Genomic DNA, 14,543 nt, shown 5'->3' with positions numbered 1-14,543 from the left:
TGAAATACTTTTTTATTCATTATGGGTATTTACTACCTTAAAGTAAAACTGTATGTACATTATCTGCTGAGAGTTTTACTAGAGAAGAATATGTTTCAATCTCAAAACTCACCAAGAACTTGTTGAAAACACATTTAGACAATGTCTTTAAAAATAATCATCTATAGCTGAACAACACTGAATGAACATTTTTATGGGGTGCCTAAACTCACTGAATAGGAAAACCTTATACATAGGCACTGAGGACAAAAAAAAGACTAAAAAAATCCATCTCAATATTAATTTCCTCAGAAAGGCAGGTGGTCTAGAATTCATTATAAAATATACTGCTAACCTGCATAATAGACTTGGAAGTCTAAAGAAACCACAGCTGCTTCCTCTGAAAAGCTTCAGAAAATGTTGTAAGCACAATGTTTCCTCAATTTATTTCTTCTATTAGTAATGAAAATATCAGGTTTAAACAGCTTTAAAGATAACTATTATTCAGAACTGATTTGATAGCAGAACATGACCTTCAACCTCACATTAATGTGGAGCCATATATTCATCTTGAGTCTACTGTATTAATACTTTTGTAGCAATATTATCAATGCTGTACTTCTAAGATGATACATTTTCCTAAATCATTAATGTTCAAAAAATATAATAACTAATGGTCTTTAGATTCAAAGGCATACTATCTCTGATGCTAGATTAGTTTAAAAACATAAAATGTCCTCAGACTTAATAATTATGTAGTATAATTGGATCCTATTTTTTGAGACTCTTTTACCTATCAGCTTCTGTCCTAGAAACAACTCTGTAGGGTATATAGGAATAAGAACCAACATTTTCCAAAGAAACTAAAGGATAGAGAGGTTACACTGCTTATCCATGTCATGCTGTTGATCATTAGTGTTTTTTTAAATGTTTATTTATTTTGAGAGAAAGAGCACGAGTGGGGGAGGTACGGGGGGCGGGGGGTGGGGTGGACAGAGGATCTGAGGTGGGCTCTGTGCTGACAGCAAAGAACCCGATGTGGGGCTGGAACTCACGGACCATGAGATCATCACCTGATCCAAAGTTGGATACTCGAACAACTGAGCCACCCAGGTGCCCTGGTCATTGGTTTTTTTAATCTTGGTATAATACAACCAGGATTGCTGTTTCCTCCCTAAGACTTCCACTCACTACTCTTAACCTTCTTCACTCTCTTCCTCTCTTAGCATGCTGTTCTTGAGGATAGCTAATGGCAGACTTCCATCAGAACACAAAGAGAAGAGAAAAACACAAGAAAGAAGGGCTGAGGATGACAATACGATAGCAATGACATAAAAGCTAACATTCTTGCTTCTTCTCATCTACCACAAGGACAGTACCTGGCTGAAGATAAAGTCTTGAGTTGCTTCTCAAAACTTAATAATTTTATTAAAGTTGTTGATTATTTTCTTTTGTTTGAAAGACAGCAGTTTGCCTATAGAAAACTTTTAAAACACCCTGAAATTTGACCTGGCAATTCTTTTTTTAAATGATTTTATTGAGAGAGAGAGTGCCAGTAGGGGAGGGGCAGAGAGAGTGAGAGAGAGAGAGAGAGAGAGAGAGAGAGAGAGAGAGAGAGAGAATCCGAAGAGGCTCAGAGCTGTCAGCGCAGAGCCTGATGCAGGGCTAGAACACACAAATCATGAGATCATAACCTGAGCCTGACCCAAGCCAAAGTCAGATGTGCTTAACCAACTGAGCCACCCAGGTGCCCCTGATCCAGTAAATCTTAAGGAAAGTAAAGGACAAAGCAAAACTGTATATATAGCTGTTAACCTTTCTCCCCCTACCATTATACATTTGTGTCATCAGAAAGGGCTTACATGAAACATGGACGTATCAAACACCCTACTGTAATGGCCCAGACTATCTCAAAGGATAGATCAAGTTCCAATAATTCTAGTAATAGCAATCTTGGATGTTGATTTGTAAAAGTTTAATATTAGAATATTTCCCCAAAGATTTATACTGACATATTAGAGTTGTGTCTATGGGGAAAAACACCTAAAAAATAAAATAAAATTTTGCCAGTCTGTATTATGCTCAATATTTAAGAAGATCCCCATGACTGGGAATCATAGGCCCCATTAACACAGCATTACTTTGTGCAATGCTGTGTTTTCTTTTCTTCTCTTGGAATCATGGATGGCATCCAATACATTTTTTGGACCACTGATGTGGCTAGTCAGAGTGGTGAGGGGAAAACTGTGTCAGCCATCACTCTATCTTATGTTTGCTCTTGTGCCACGTATGATTTGGGTTGAGCAAAAGTTAGCTTCAGTCCTTGAATTAGGATCTTTGTGAGATGAACACTAGAAATATACATCTATACTAAAAAGTTTCACTCAGTAGCAAGGTGCAGAAATGGAAGTAGCACAATTCCAACACCCCCCATATACATTATATAGTTTGCTTGCTTGTTTGTTTATTCATTTTTGAGAGACAAAGAAACAGAGTGTGAGTGGGGGAGGGTCAGAGAGAGAAGGAGACACAGTTCTGAAGCAGGCTCCAGGCTCTGAGCTGTCAGCACAGCTGACATGTCTCACAAACTGCGAGATCATGACCTGAGCTGAAGTTGGTGCTTAACCGACTGAGCCAGGCAGGCGCCCCGCATTATATAGTTTTTTAAATGTTGTATGAAATTTTGAGTAAAATTTATAAACTACAATGTGGCTAAGTTCTGCACACAGATGGATTCTTATGAATACTATAGAAATTATACTTATGTTCCCTTCTTGGTCTAATGCTATTTGTGAAGCAAAAGAGATGTAGCTGTTGAAACTTGTTTAAAGCTCAAAATATTGAATTTTAAGAATTTATATTCATTCTTACAATAGACCGCAAAATATAACCAGGAATTGCTGGTAGGTGACCTACTCCAAAATTTTCATGGTATCTTTCAGGTATCTTTTCTAAGCTCTCTATTTTCAAGAACCAATGATTAAAATGTATCATAATATCTATATTTGGTTGTAGTTAGTAACATTTTTAGCATCTACAGCAGCATTACCTATCTCTTCTGCATTTATTGCACATTTCTTGACACCCGTATACGTTATACCCGTATAACCTTATCTTTATGACCATTTCTTCTAGAAGGTAATTGTTCTCCCTCTCTCTTCCCCACCTTCCTCCCTCCCTCCCTTCCTCTATTTTTCCTTCAGATTGCCCACTCCAATATTCCCTCCCAAGCCCTTTTTCATTGCAAGATGGAAGGTTTGATTGCTCTTAAGAAACAGGCATCTGAATATTTCTGCATCAGTCCTTAAACTACTTATAGAAATCATAATTTTTGTCTTCAGTGCAGTTTTGTACAAGAAACAATAATAAAGGAAGAAAAAGTGTACATGATCCACAGAACACTCAGAAGGAATAAATATGAGGGCAGATGTTTTGTTTTTAAACATCTGGAAGGTCAACTATTATAAATTTGTACAAGAAACAATAATCCAGGTCCCCTCAAAAACCCAGAGTAAATATGTGAATGTCTGAAAATGGCCTAAATGTGCAGGCTAGGCTGAAGAAGTATGGCCAAGCCCAATCAATACTTTTCAATGTTGGTTACAAATCAGGTGACTTCAGCTTCAGATTTAGAGCCTGTTCTTTACAAAAATTATTGCATGTCTCCAGAAGGGTTATGCAACTGCTCACTTATAGCTTTTTTAAAATATTATAAAACTCCATTTAAGTAATCTGGAATTCAAGGCCTTTCACCACCTAGCCCAATGTGTGTTTCCAGACTTATTTAGCACTCCTTCTATAAACTGCTCTCAAGTCAAGCTGAACTTGTTACTTCCAAAAGATACCCATTTTTAGTCTGTCTGCTAAGAATTCTCCATCTTCCTGTTCCCACCTCATTCTACCTGCCCAAACCTAGCTAGAACTTATCCATCTCTCCCTCCTCAGAATACCTACAACATTTATACCACTTATTTCCTACATTGCAGTTATGCATGAATGACTTATTTCTTCCAATGAGCTCCCTAAAAGCAGATATATGCTTTATTTATCTTCACATTAGTCCAGCACTTTGCATAGAGTAGGCATTCAATAGATGTTGATCAATATGGATGCTGTGAATCAAGGGCTAATTTACACATTTTAAGAGAAACAAAATTGGATTTTTATAAGGATATGGCCTGTAACTCTGCAAAAGTTGTTTCTGAGATGTTTTGCTAGATTTTTAAATTTTTTTATTTTAAATTCAGTCCTGGATAAAGTACATTTTCTTCTTTGATAGTTCAAGTGAATCATGTACCAACTAGATTTAAACTATCAACCTCTTCATTTTTTTTTTAGTAGTCAAGTTGATTAACATGACATTAGTCAGTGTTCCTGAGGCACTGAGTTACACTTTAATCATTACTTCAATAAAAATACTTTTAGAGAAAACTATTAGACAATCATTATGTATGTCAAAGAAGTCTTCACTGATAACATTCTGTAAAAATGCCCATTCTTTAATTTAGAAGACAGCACTGTAAAATCGATTTTCTCATAGAGACATACCTTAAAAAAAGATCTCCAGCAATACTTACATGAAACATTAGAACAACTCCAAGGTTTTATAATAAATATAGGTACAAGAAACAAAGAGAGGTTAATGTTCAACCATTTCAATAATATATCCAGTGGATTTTCAACACGTTTATTTTTTTCTTCAAGCATTTTATCAAGCATTCTTTTCTATGTGGGAGTTTCCACTGCTTCATCAATACCATCAGTGGTTTATATGGCTATTAGTACCACAAATTATTTATTAGAATTTTGATTGAAATAGGCAGCTTGAACAGAGGCAATTCAGAAAAAGAAAATCCTTAAAAATGTGCACTCTGAAACATTCAACATCACAGTTGCTATGGTTTTCTTTCTTAAAAAAAAGAAAAGGATCTAATTTTAACTTGCAGTTAAATGTAACCAGAGAAACATTATGAGAAAAAACATCTTGCTTGTTAGTCCACTAGTACACCTTGATATTTTTAAAAACACACTAAAAATATTTCTTCAGTAATTATGCATTGAACACCAACTAAGAGCAACAAATTGTAATCAGTAAAATAAAGGAAGCTAAAGATGACCCAGACAGGGTCTCAGCATTCTGGAGCTCATAGCTGGAGGTAGCGGTGGAACATGGGGAGGAGGGATGTATAGATAAACAACTTTATACAGAGGAGACACTATCTTATTACACTGTGAACTACTGGAGAAGTGGAAATGTGTCACAATCCTTTTACTATCCTGATGTCTAGTTCCTTCAGAGCCTGGAATATAATAGGCCCTCAATGCACATTTGTTATTCAAATGGGTGCGTGGCTGAGGTGAGTACTATGGTAGCAATAATGGACGCGCTTCTGTGGGAAAATGTGACTGATGCAGTTTCAAGAGATTTGCTTTTTAGAATAGGCAGAATGAGAGGTGTCCCTATGCAGGCAATTTTCTTTTCTTTTATCCAAGTACTCATAAGGATAGTCATCATTATCAGAAGGGAGAATGAATTTGGCTCACAGTGCTTGTTAAGAAATATAAGAGAAAGCACACCATGTAGTATCATATAAATAATAATAGCAACCAACAAGTACTCCCAGTTTATAAAGTTATCTCACTGGAGGGGCGCCTGGGTGGCTCATTCGGTTAAGCATCCGACTTCAGCTCAGGTCATGATCTCATGGGTCCTGGGTTTGGGCCCCACTTCGGGCTCTGTGCTGACAGCTTGGAGCCTGGAACCTGCTTCAGATTCTATGTCTCCCTCTCTCCCTGCCCCTCCCACACTCCCGCTCTATGTGTCTCAAAATAAATTTAAAAAACACATTAAAATTTATCTCATTGGATTATCCTATTTGTTTTTCATAGCTCTTTTGCCTAAGTATTACTACCTTCATTTTACTAATGAGGAAACCAAAAGATCAACTTGAAAGAGATCATCAAGAGAGTTTACTATATCTAAGATTTGAACCCAGGACATCTGCTGTCAAATTCCATACCTTTTGGATGATAGGATAATCAATTCCTGTGCACTGCACCACAATTTGATTGGGATTTATACTTTGCCTACCTTAACTTTTTTTTTTAACTTAATAATCAGATACTAACTTTAATGCTTTTTTATTGCATAGAACTCCATTTAAAATGGTAAGAAAATGAACTGGCAATTTCTGGTTAGCAAGTATATGAACCAAATTTGTTGAGAAAGACATTAGATTTTAGATCTACTTCATTAACTAGTTAGTTAGTCGCAAGTTTAAGTGTGGCCTGTTATTTTCCAGCAGTCATTCAATTCAGAAAACACATGATGTGCACATTAAACTGCCACATGAGTGGATTCCAGGAACTTCAAACTTGAAATGACCAAACAATTTGCTGATCACTAAGTCACCAAATGGGAATAATGGCATCAAAGCAACTGTACTTCCTGTATCTGGTACATTGTGAACATTTGTCATGTCGCTTCGGAGAGAGCTCTAGAAAGGTGGCTTCATCAAGGTATTCTGTAGTGGAAAGAGCATTCAGGTTGGAGTTGCAAGAAAGGTTTGAATTCTGGATTTATTATTTATTAACTGAACATTCTGGGAGAAATTATCCAACTTCTCTAAGCATTATTTTCCTCCTCTGGAAATGGGAATGATTGGATACATGAGAATTATGTGAGAATCAAATGAAATAATTTATGTAATGGCACATAAATTAAGAGAAGAGGTGAGGTCATTACACAAGCAGCCTCCTGGAGCATCCCTTGGCTTTTTCAAAGGCTAAACCCTTTTGTCTGGATCCCATGTCTCTATATTATCAATGACTGTACTCTTACAATGTAACCAGAGAAACATGGTTTCTCTGTATCAATGACTGTACTGTTTCCATATCATTTCTTCCTCTCTTGCTTAATCCTGTTGATGTGCACACTAATTTAGCAATATCTTTTTTAAATTTTATTTTATATATAGAGAGAGTGTGTGTGTGAGTGGGGAAGAGGGAAGGAGAGAGAATCTTAAGAAGGCTCCATACCCAACATGGAGCCTAATGTGGGGTTTGATCCCACGACCCTGGATCATGATCTGAGCTGAAATCAAGAGCTGGCCGGCTAAACCAAGTGAGCCACCCAGGCACCCCACAGCAACACTCTGAAGAAAAACAAGCGCGCAAACTCCCCTGCCTCCACATCTTCCTGCTGCTATCCCCTGTTGCTGCTTCCATCCACTGCAAAATGGCTGAAGATAATTTTTTATATTCTCTGCATCTGTTTTTTCATCACATATTCTCTTCCCAAGCCACTCTCTTCAGACATCAGTCCCTACCATTCCATTAAGACTGCTCTTGTACAAAGAAATAACAGGGAATATGGTCAGCAATATTATAACAGCCTCATATGGTGACAGATGGTAGCTATTATGTGGTGAGCATAATATATAGAGAAGTTGAATCACTATGTTATACACCTGAAACTAATGTAATGTTGCATGTCAACTATTTTCAAATAAAAAAAATTAAAAGAAAAGAGAATTTTAAGAAAGGGTCCTCAAGATTTTCCTGTTTCTGGCCCTAGGCTCTCGTCTGCCATAGCACAAAGCCGCACTCTTCACAAGTGACATTCTTTAGCAGCGTACTTTTTGAAAAAGTTTTTTTTACTGTTTATTTATTTTTGTGAGAGAGAGACAAAGAGAGAGAGAGAGAGAGAGAGAGAGAGAGAGACAGCACAAGTGGCAGGGAGGGCAGAGAGAAAGAGGGACAGAGGATCTAAAGCGGGCTTGGTGCTGACAACAGAAAGGCCAATACAGGGTTCAAACTCATGAACCATGAGATCAAGACTTGAGCAGAAGTCGGACACGTAACTGATTGAGCCACCCAGGTGTCCCAGAACACTTCTTCTCATCTTTTATGACACCATGCTCTTCCTTTTTTCTTGTTAGTTCACTGGCTGCATATTCTCAGGCTTCTGGGTTCGCTCTTCCTCTTATGTTCCATTTGAGAGGTGGAGCCATTTGTTTTCTCCAACTACATTTTCTCCTTAGGTGACTGGTCTAGTCCTATAGCTTCAAATTTCATCAAATACTCTTAACTCCTAGTGTTAAAACTCTAGCCCTTGTATACTCTCAGAATTTCAAAATTGTATACCTGACTGTCTATGTGACATCTCTGCTTGGATTGTCTAAGACGAATCTTAAAATTAAGCCCAAAACAAATCTCTTAATTTCCATTCCCTCAAACTGCCCCTCTTCCAGTCCTGCCCATTCCAGTGTATGCTCCCCACATCTATCCAGTTGACCAGGACAGAACTTTACAAAGTTATCTTTGATTCCATTTCTTTTTTTCACTTACCCACCATCCTCCAACCCATCATCAGGTCCTATGCATGGACTCTTTCTTTCAAAGTTTCACCTCTTTGCATATCCATAACAATACTTTCCTCTAGGCCCCAAGATCTCCTGCCTAGATTATGACAATTGCTTCCTCACACACAGCAATACAAATCATCCTTTTAAATGAAAATCGGATCCCACCACTTTCCTGCTTAAAACATTTCAAGGGCTGCCCATAACCCCTGGAATAGAATACAAATCCCTATGCCTCTTCTCCCTCTGAAAATTTAACATCTTTCCTCCCTTTTCAGTCATTTAGCTTTCATTCTATTCTAATTTAACAAGTACACTCTTATCTTGGAACCTTTGTACTAGTTGGGCTGAAGTGTTTTCTTTACTGTGTTTCATGTTATTTAGATCATAGCTTAAATGTTCCCAAAGAAACCTTCTCTGATGAATTAAATCTCTCCATATCACATATTACAGTGATGTTTACTTATATTTCATTAGTATCTATCTTCCTCCACCAGAATATAAGCTCTGTGAGAGAATGCATCATGAATGCCTAGCTCACTGCTATATTTTCAGAATGTGCTTGACATAGAGTAGGTACACAATAAATATTTGTTGATTGGACAAATGGAAGATTGTATCTTACTGCACATTTAACAAAGAATTCAAAATTATCTTTGTCCCCCCTTGTTGCACCACATTACAAAGGCTTTGACAGTTTAGTTGAAAGTCACCTAAATAGAAGCCAGCTAGCTTCACCATTGAAAGCTTTTCCAGGCACTGTAGCATCCTGTTTCTTTTCTTCTCTTCCTTCCTCCTTTCCCTCCCTTCCCTTCCCTTTCCTTTCTTTCCCTTTCCTTCCTCCTTCCTTTTTCCTTCCTTCCTCCTTTCCTTCCTTCCTTCCTTCCTTCCTTCCCTCCTTCTTTCTTTTCTTTTCTCTTTTCTTTTCTTTTTCTTTCCTTCCTTCCTTCCTTCCTTCCTTCCTTCCTTCCTTCCCTTTTTCTTTCTCTATTTTTACTGTTTGCTACCCTAAGTCAACAATATTTATGACACACCTACCATGGCCTCTTCTACTTTAATCATTATTAGGGAACAAATAATTTGTTTCCCCAATTCTTTGTTGTCATAAAATATGGCTCATATAGAACCAAAAGCACTAGAAAATTAAGACCTTTTTGGGAAAGTGATAATGGCACAACTTACTATCTTTACAAGTGTAGTCCACGGGGGCATGACTGTACTTCTCTAAAGTTTTTAATCTAATTTGATGGTAAAAAACAATAATTCATTTGCTGTTGCAGGTAGGGGAAGTAATGTTTCAGTGTACCTCACAGATATTTGGCTACATTTTTTTCAAGTTTACTTATTTTTTAGTAATCTCTACCCCTAATGTGGGACTCAAAAACTCACAACCCCAGATCAAGAGTCATATGCTCTTTAGACTGAGCCTGCCAGGCACCCCTGGCTACATTTCTCTTTGAAACCTAAATATAATCAGCCTGTCAAATTCATGGATATCCTTAGAGAAAGTTCAAATTTTGTTTTGTTTCTTGGCAAACATTGCTCTGTTCTTTTATTGAAGTGCTCCAAGTTTCCATTTATTTAAGAGATCAAGACTGTACAGATGTGTAAAGAAATTTCTCCCTTTAACTTTGTTCACCTCTTTAATTCTGTTGATACAGTTCTTAATTCTTAGATTTTCACATTTTGTTTCTTAAACTATAACTCAGAATTGTAGGAGGAGAGACTTTCAACATACTCATATCTAATCTTATTTTGTTGATGCAGAAATGGATTCTTGGGCAGGTGAAATGACCTGCTCATGATCATACAGCAAATTAGTACTTATAAACTGTATCTTGCTGTTCTCACAGTACTTTCTACCTCACTCCACTGCCTCCCACCATAATACACAAAGTGAATTGTTATCACAATTGCCATTTACAAATGAAAAAAACATATATTGGATAGCTCAGTGTTTGTTTGTAGAGTCACAAAATTAATGAACAGTAACCATGAAGATTTCATATTTTTTAATGTTTATTTATTTATTTTGAGAGAGAGAGAAAGTGAGTAAGCAGGGGAGGTGCAGAGAGAGGGAGAGAGAGAGAATTCCAAGCAGGCTCTACGCTGTCAGCACAGAGCCAGACGTGGGACTTGAGCCCACGAACCATGATATCATAACCTGAGCTAAAACCAAGAGTCGGACGTTCAACTGACCGAGCCAGCCAGGCACCCCTATTATTTTTTGATCTACCCTTTTTTAATTTCTTAATTGTTCTCAAATATATTTTAAAGTTAAATCTGTCCAGAAGTGGGAACTGTATATTAAAAAAGAAAAATAATAATAAAAAAACCAACTTTCTGTTGGCAATAATTTAAATTTATGGAAAAGTTATAAGAATAATATCAAGAATAAGAGAATATATCAAGAATTATAAGAATAATATCAGACACACAGACATATACATTTATTAGTTATTCTTCTGGAATCATTTGTAAGTTGTATACATCATGCCTCATTAGCCCTTATTAATTCAGTGCACGTTTCTTAAAATCAGTAATTATCTTATGTAACACAATATATTTATCAAATGTATTGACTTTAACACTGATACAATACTATTGTCTAAACTATAGTCCTGATTCCAATTTTGTCAGTTGTCTTGATAATGTCCTTTTAGTATTTTTCCCCCCAGTATAAGATTCAGCCTAAGATAATGTATTGCATGTAGCTGTCATGTCTCTTCAGTTTCTTTTGCTCTGGAACACTTCCTCAGCCTTTCTTTGTCTTCTATGGCATTGGCATTTTTGAAGAATGTGAGTCAGCTATTTTAGAATCTACCTCAATTTGGGTTTGTCTGATATTTCTACATGATTAGATTTAGGTTAGGCATACCCAGTCAGAATGCTACATAATGATATTGTGTCTTTTTCTAGGTATCACTTTGGAGGCACCCAATGTCCACTTGTGTTTCTTCGGTAATGTCAATTTTAATCACTTGGTCAAGATGTTAGATTTCTGGAACAGTTGCAACTTAAAAGTGGTCTCTGGGGAGATACTTTGAGACCATGCAATTATTCTGCTCCTCATAAAACTTCGCTCTCTGTTTAGCATCCACTGATGATTCTTGCCTGACCAGTCTTAACTATGATGATTGCAAAATGGTGATTTTCTCTTCTCAATTTATAGTATTACTAGACTGCTTAGATGGAGGGTTGACCATCACTAAAGTATTTGATAAAAACATGCATTTTTGTGAAATACTCTATTGTTTCTTGACTTCATATATCTTCATTTTGTAATTTTTTTAAAAAAAGTAAAACCTGTGTTTTTGAGAAATACAGATTAAGTAAAAGTGTACAAAAACATTTAAGTAATAGGCACTACTTTGTTTCAAGACATTTAAAAATAAGAGAACTAAATCTTTAGCAACAGAAGGGAATCATAAGGCATACCTACTCTAATTCCTTCATTTTGGAGATAAGGGCAGAGAAGGCACATCCCCACTTGGTGGTAACAGAGTCTGGTTCTAGGTTTCCATCACATCCACATTAAATGTAATCAAAACTTATTTGTTAAAAACATAGTATCTTCATTAGTTGGAAGCAAAAAACTCATTGGATCAAGATAAGAGTAGATTGACACGGTGGTGATTTAAAAATATCCACCTGTTAAGAATTCATTAATTCATTCAATTATTCATTCATGATTGACTAAGCAACTACTCTCTGTCATGATCTGTGTCAGCACCAGGATGCAATGTTGAACCAGAGATCACCTCTACTCTCAAAGAGTTTATGATTCAGTGGGCTATCCTATGTTAGTATGCATCAGAATCCCCTGAGGCCTCTTAGTTTCCAGGCCCCACAGATTTTGACTCACTAGGTCTGGAGTGATGTATAGGTATCTGCATATTTAATAAGCAGAGGAGGGCTATAGTAGAAATACAAGAGATCCAAAGCTTTAATATGGTTACTATATATGCACTATATTCTGAGTCTCCTACTCTACCCTCCTACCACTTGAAATTAAATGTATTAGTAAAATAAATAAATAAATAGATAAATAGGTAAAAACCATGCCAAACCATAAAATAAAATTTTAAAGTGTTCAACAAGGTTCAGATATTATTATGATAACTACTTTTTTGCAGTGTTAAATGCTAGACCAAATTTTTCCAGAAAAGTATTTGTGGGTAATGCTATTTACAGGTGTCCTAAACATGCTCATGGTCAGCTTATTTCAGGGGATTCTGACACAGTGGTCTGGTGAGCATGCTGGCCCTGGGCCAGCGCATTCATATGTTTTATTTTGCTGAGGTACAACTGGTCCCTGAGTTGGCGCTGATGAAGCTGACTGCCAGGAAGACAGAGACTGCATTAGCTGTTGATGCTAAAGAAACATTTAAGGCCTTACCTTCCCCAAATGAAGTTTATAAGGATGGATTATTGGTATCATTCATCCAATCAGTAAACAGACACTTGTGGGGTTCCTACTAAGTGAAAATACTGGGCTAATTCCTTGGGGATTACAAAGATGGACACATGGCTTGTGCTTCATAGAAGCTTGAAAGCCAGAGATAAGAGCTGCTATATGTCTTTCCTGGGAGGGTGTTCCAAGCTTAAGAATCAAAGTAGCATAGAGGACAGGTCACATTTTTTGGATGTAGAGAGATATGGGTTCAAATCCTAACTCTGTTTTCTTACTGAAGAAACTAACCCTTCAGAAAATGTTGGATAAGACTGTTCACGTGATTTGCCTGAGAATCAATGGCATAATGTTGTATCTCACTTACCATAGAACCTGATAGGGAAGAGAAAGAGGAAGAGGAAGAGAGAGAGATCTATTTATCTGCCTATCTATGCATGCCAAGACATTTCACATAAATGTTCTAGTCAAAAGTAGGGTTTATCTGATTTCTTTCAAGATTTTCAGTTTGATATTTTACTAAAGATGATGTAATTATAAGGTGCTTTCAAATAGAAATCTTTGGATCTTGTATATATTTGTTTAAGTTATTGTTGCACAAATAACTTTTTTATATTTAATTTGACTTCCTTGCCTCCCTTCTTGAAGGCAGCAGACCCAGTTTATAAGCCTGTGAACTACTGTTGGCTGCTGCCTTCCTTCCCAGTGAAAGGTACAAGTTGGTAAGTACCACGCATCTTCCCTTCACCCCCTCCAATACCCCTCTGCCTCTGGCTCAGGTCGCTCAAAGCACAGATCCCCTCTTACACATTCCCAGGTTTGAAACACATAGCCTCATTTTGAAGTATAGCCAGTTTCCCTCTAATTTCCTCTGGAATATAAAAAGGGGTTAAAGAGAGTGAAGAGGTCTCTCTGGGTCTCCTCTACCATACACACTACACTGCCCCTTAACCCTCTCGTAAAAAATTATATATATGTATATATATGTGTATATATATGTGTATATACATATATATGTGTGTGTGTAAAGAAAAATAATAATTTAATTTCTTCCTTCTATGTTTTTTTAGTGTTATTATTTGAAGATTTCTTTTTAATCTTTTTCTAGTATAAGTGATGATACTTATTTTTGCAGAAATGCATTTGTCTGAGGGAGAAATTAATTTTAGAATTAAGACAGAGGAGATATCAAAATAGTTTATAAATGCATTTTTTTACTTGTTCAATCAGGTTTCAATTACACTTAATGAAGATTTACAGGTTTATGGAATTGAGAAATATTTGAAAACTGATTGTATATTAATTATCCACTAGTATTTTCCTAATTAATCTTAGAAAAAGAGAAACATGAAGTCAAAGAACTGCTTAGAAAGAAGTTTTGATGTGTATCAAACTTAACACAAAGCCATACTTTATAAATTAGTAATTTTTTCAATCTGAATCTGCCAAAATATATCATTCAAACTATGTGGTTACATGTCAGCTGCTAGGGGTGAAGGAAAGTAGTTTGCAGCAGATCAGAACAGTTGTTGAGAAAAAACAGAAAAGCAGGATAAAATACCAAATCATCTGTTGAGTGTACTAGGGCACTGGGGAGGCAATGAGAAATGAAGAGAGCATACAGCCATTTTCATCCTAGGGGCATCTGCCACTTGGGCATAGGGAGGGAACTAAGAATCTCAGCATCACAGCTGAGGAAGAAGCACCCTTGGGTGATAAAAAAAACCACACAGAGTTGTTTACCACCTCAAAAAATGCCATTTTCTAGGGCTTAATGAGGCAGAATGCTA

The 14,543-nt window shown here is 36.6% G+C and overlaps 1 protein-coding gene across 4 annotated transcripts in view; it reads right to left on the bottom strand.

Annotated features, from left to right (window-relative positions):
• The window catches only part of SPATA16 (spermatogenesis associated 16), a 242,839-nt gene that overhangs the window by 218,977 nt on the left and 9,319 nt on the right, over positions 1-14,543 (bottom strand). The window lies entirely within an intron of this gene.

The sequence above is a fragment of the Panthera leo genome, chromosome C2 (genome assembly GCF_018350215.1).
Source record: "Panthera leo isolate Ple1 chromosome C2, P.leo_Ple1_pat1.1, whole genome shotgun sequence".
NCBI lineage: Eukaryota > Metazoa > Chordata > Mammalia > Carnivora > Felidae > Panthera > Panthera leo.
Note: the sequence above shows the minus strand (reverse complement) of the source record. Positions and strands in the feature narration are given on the sequence as shown.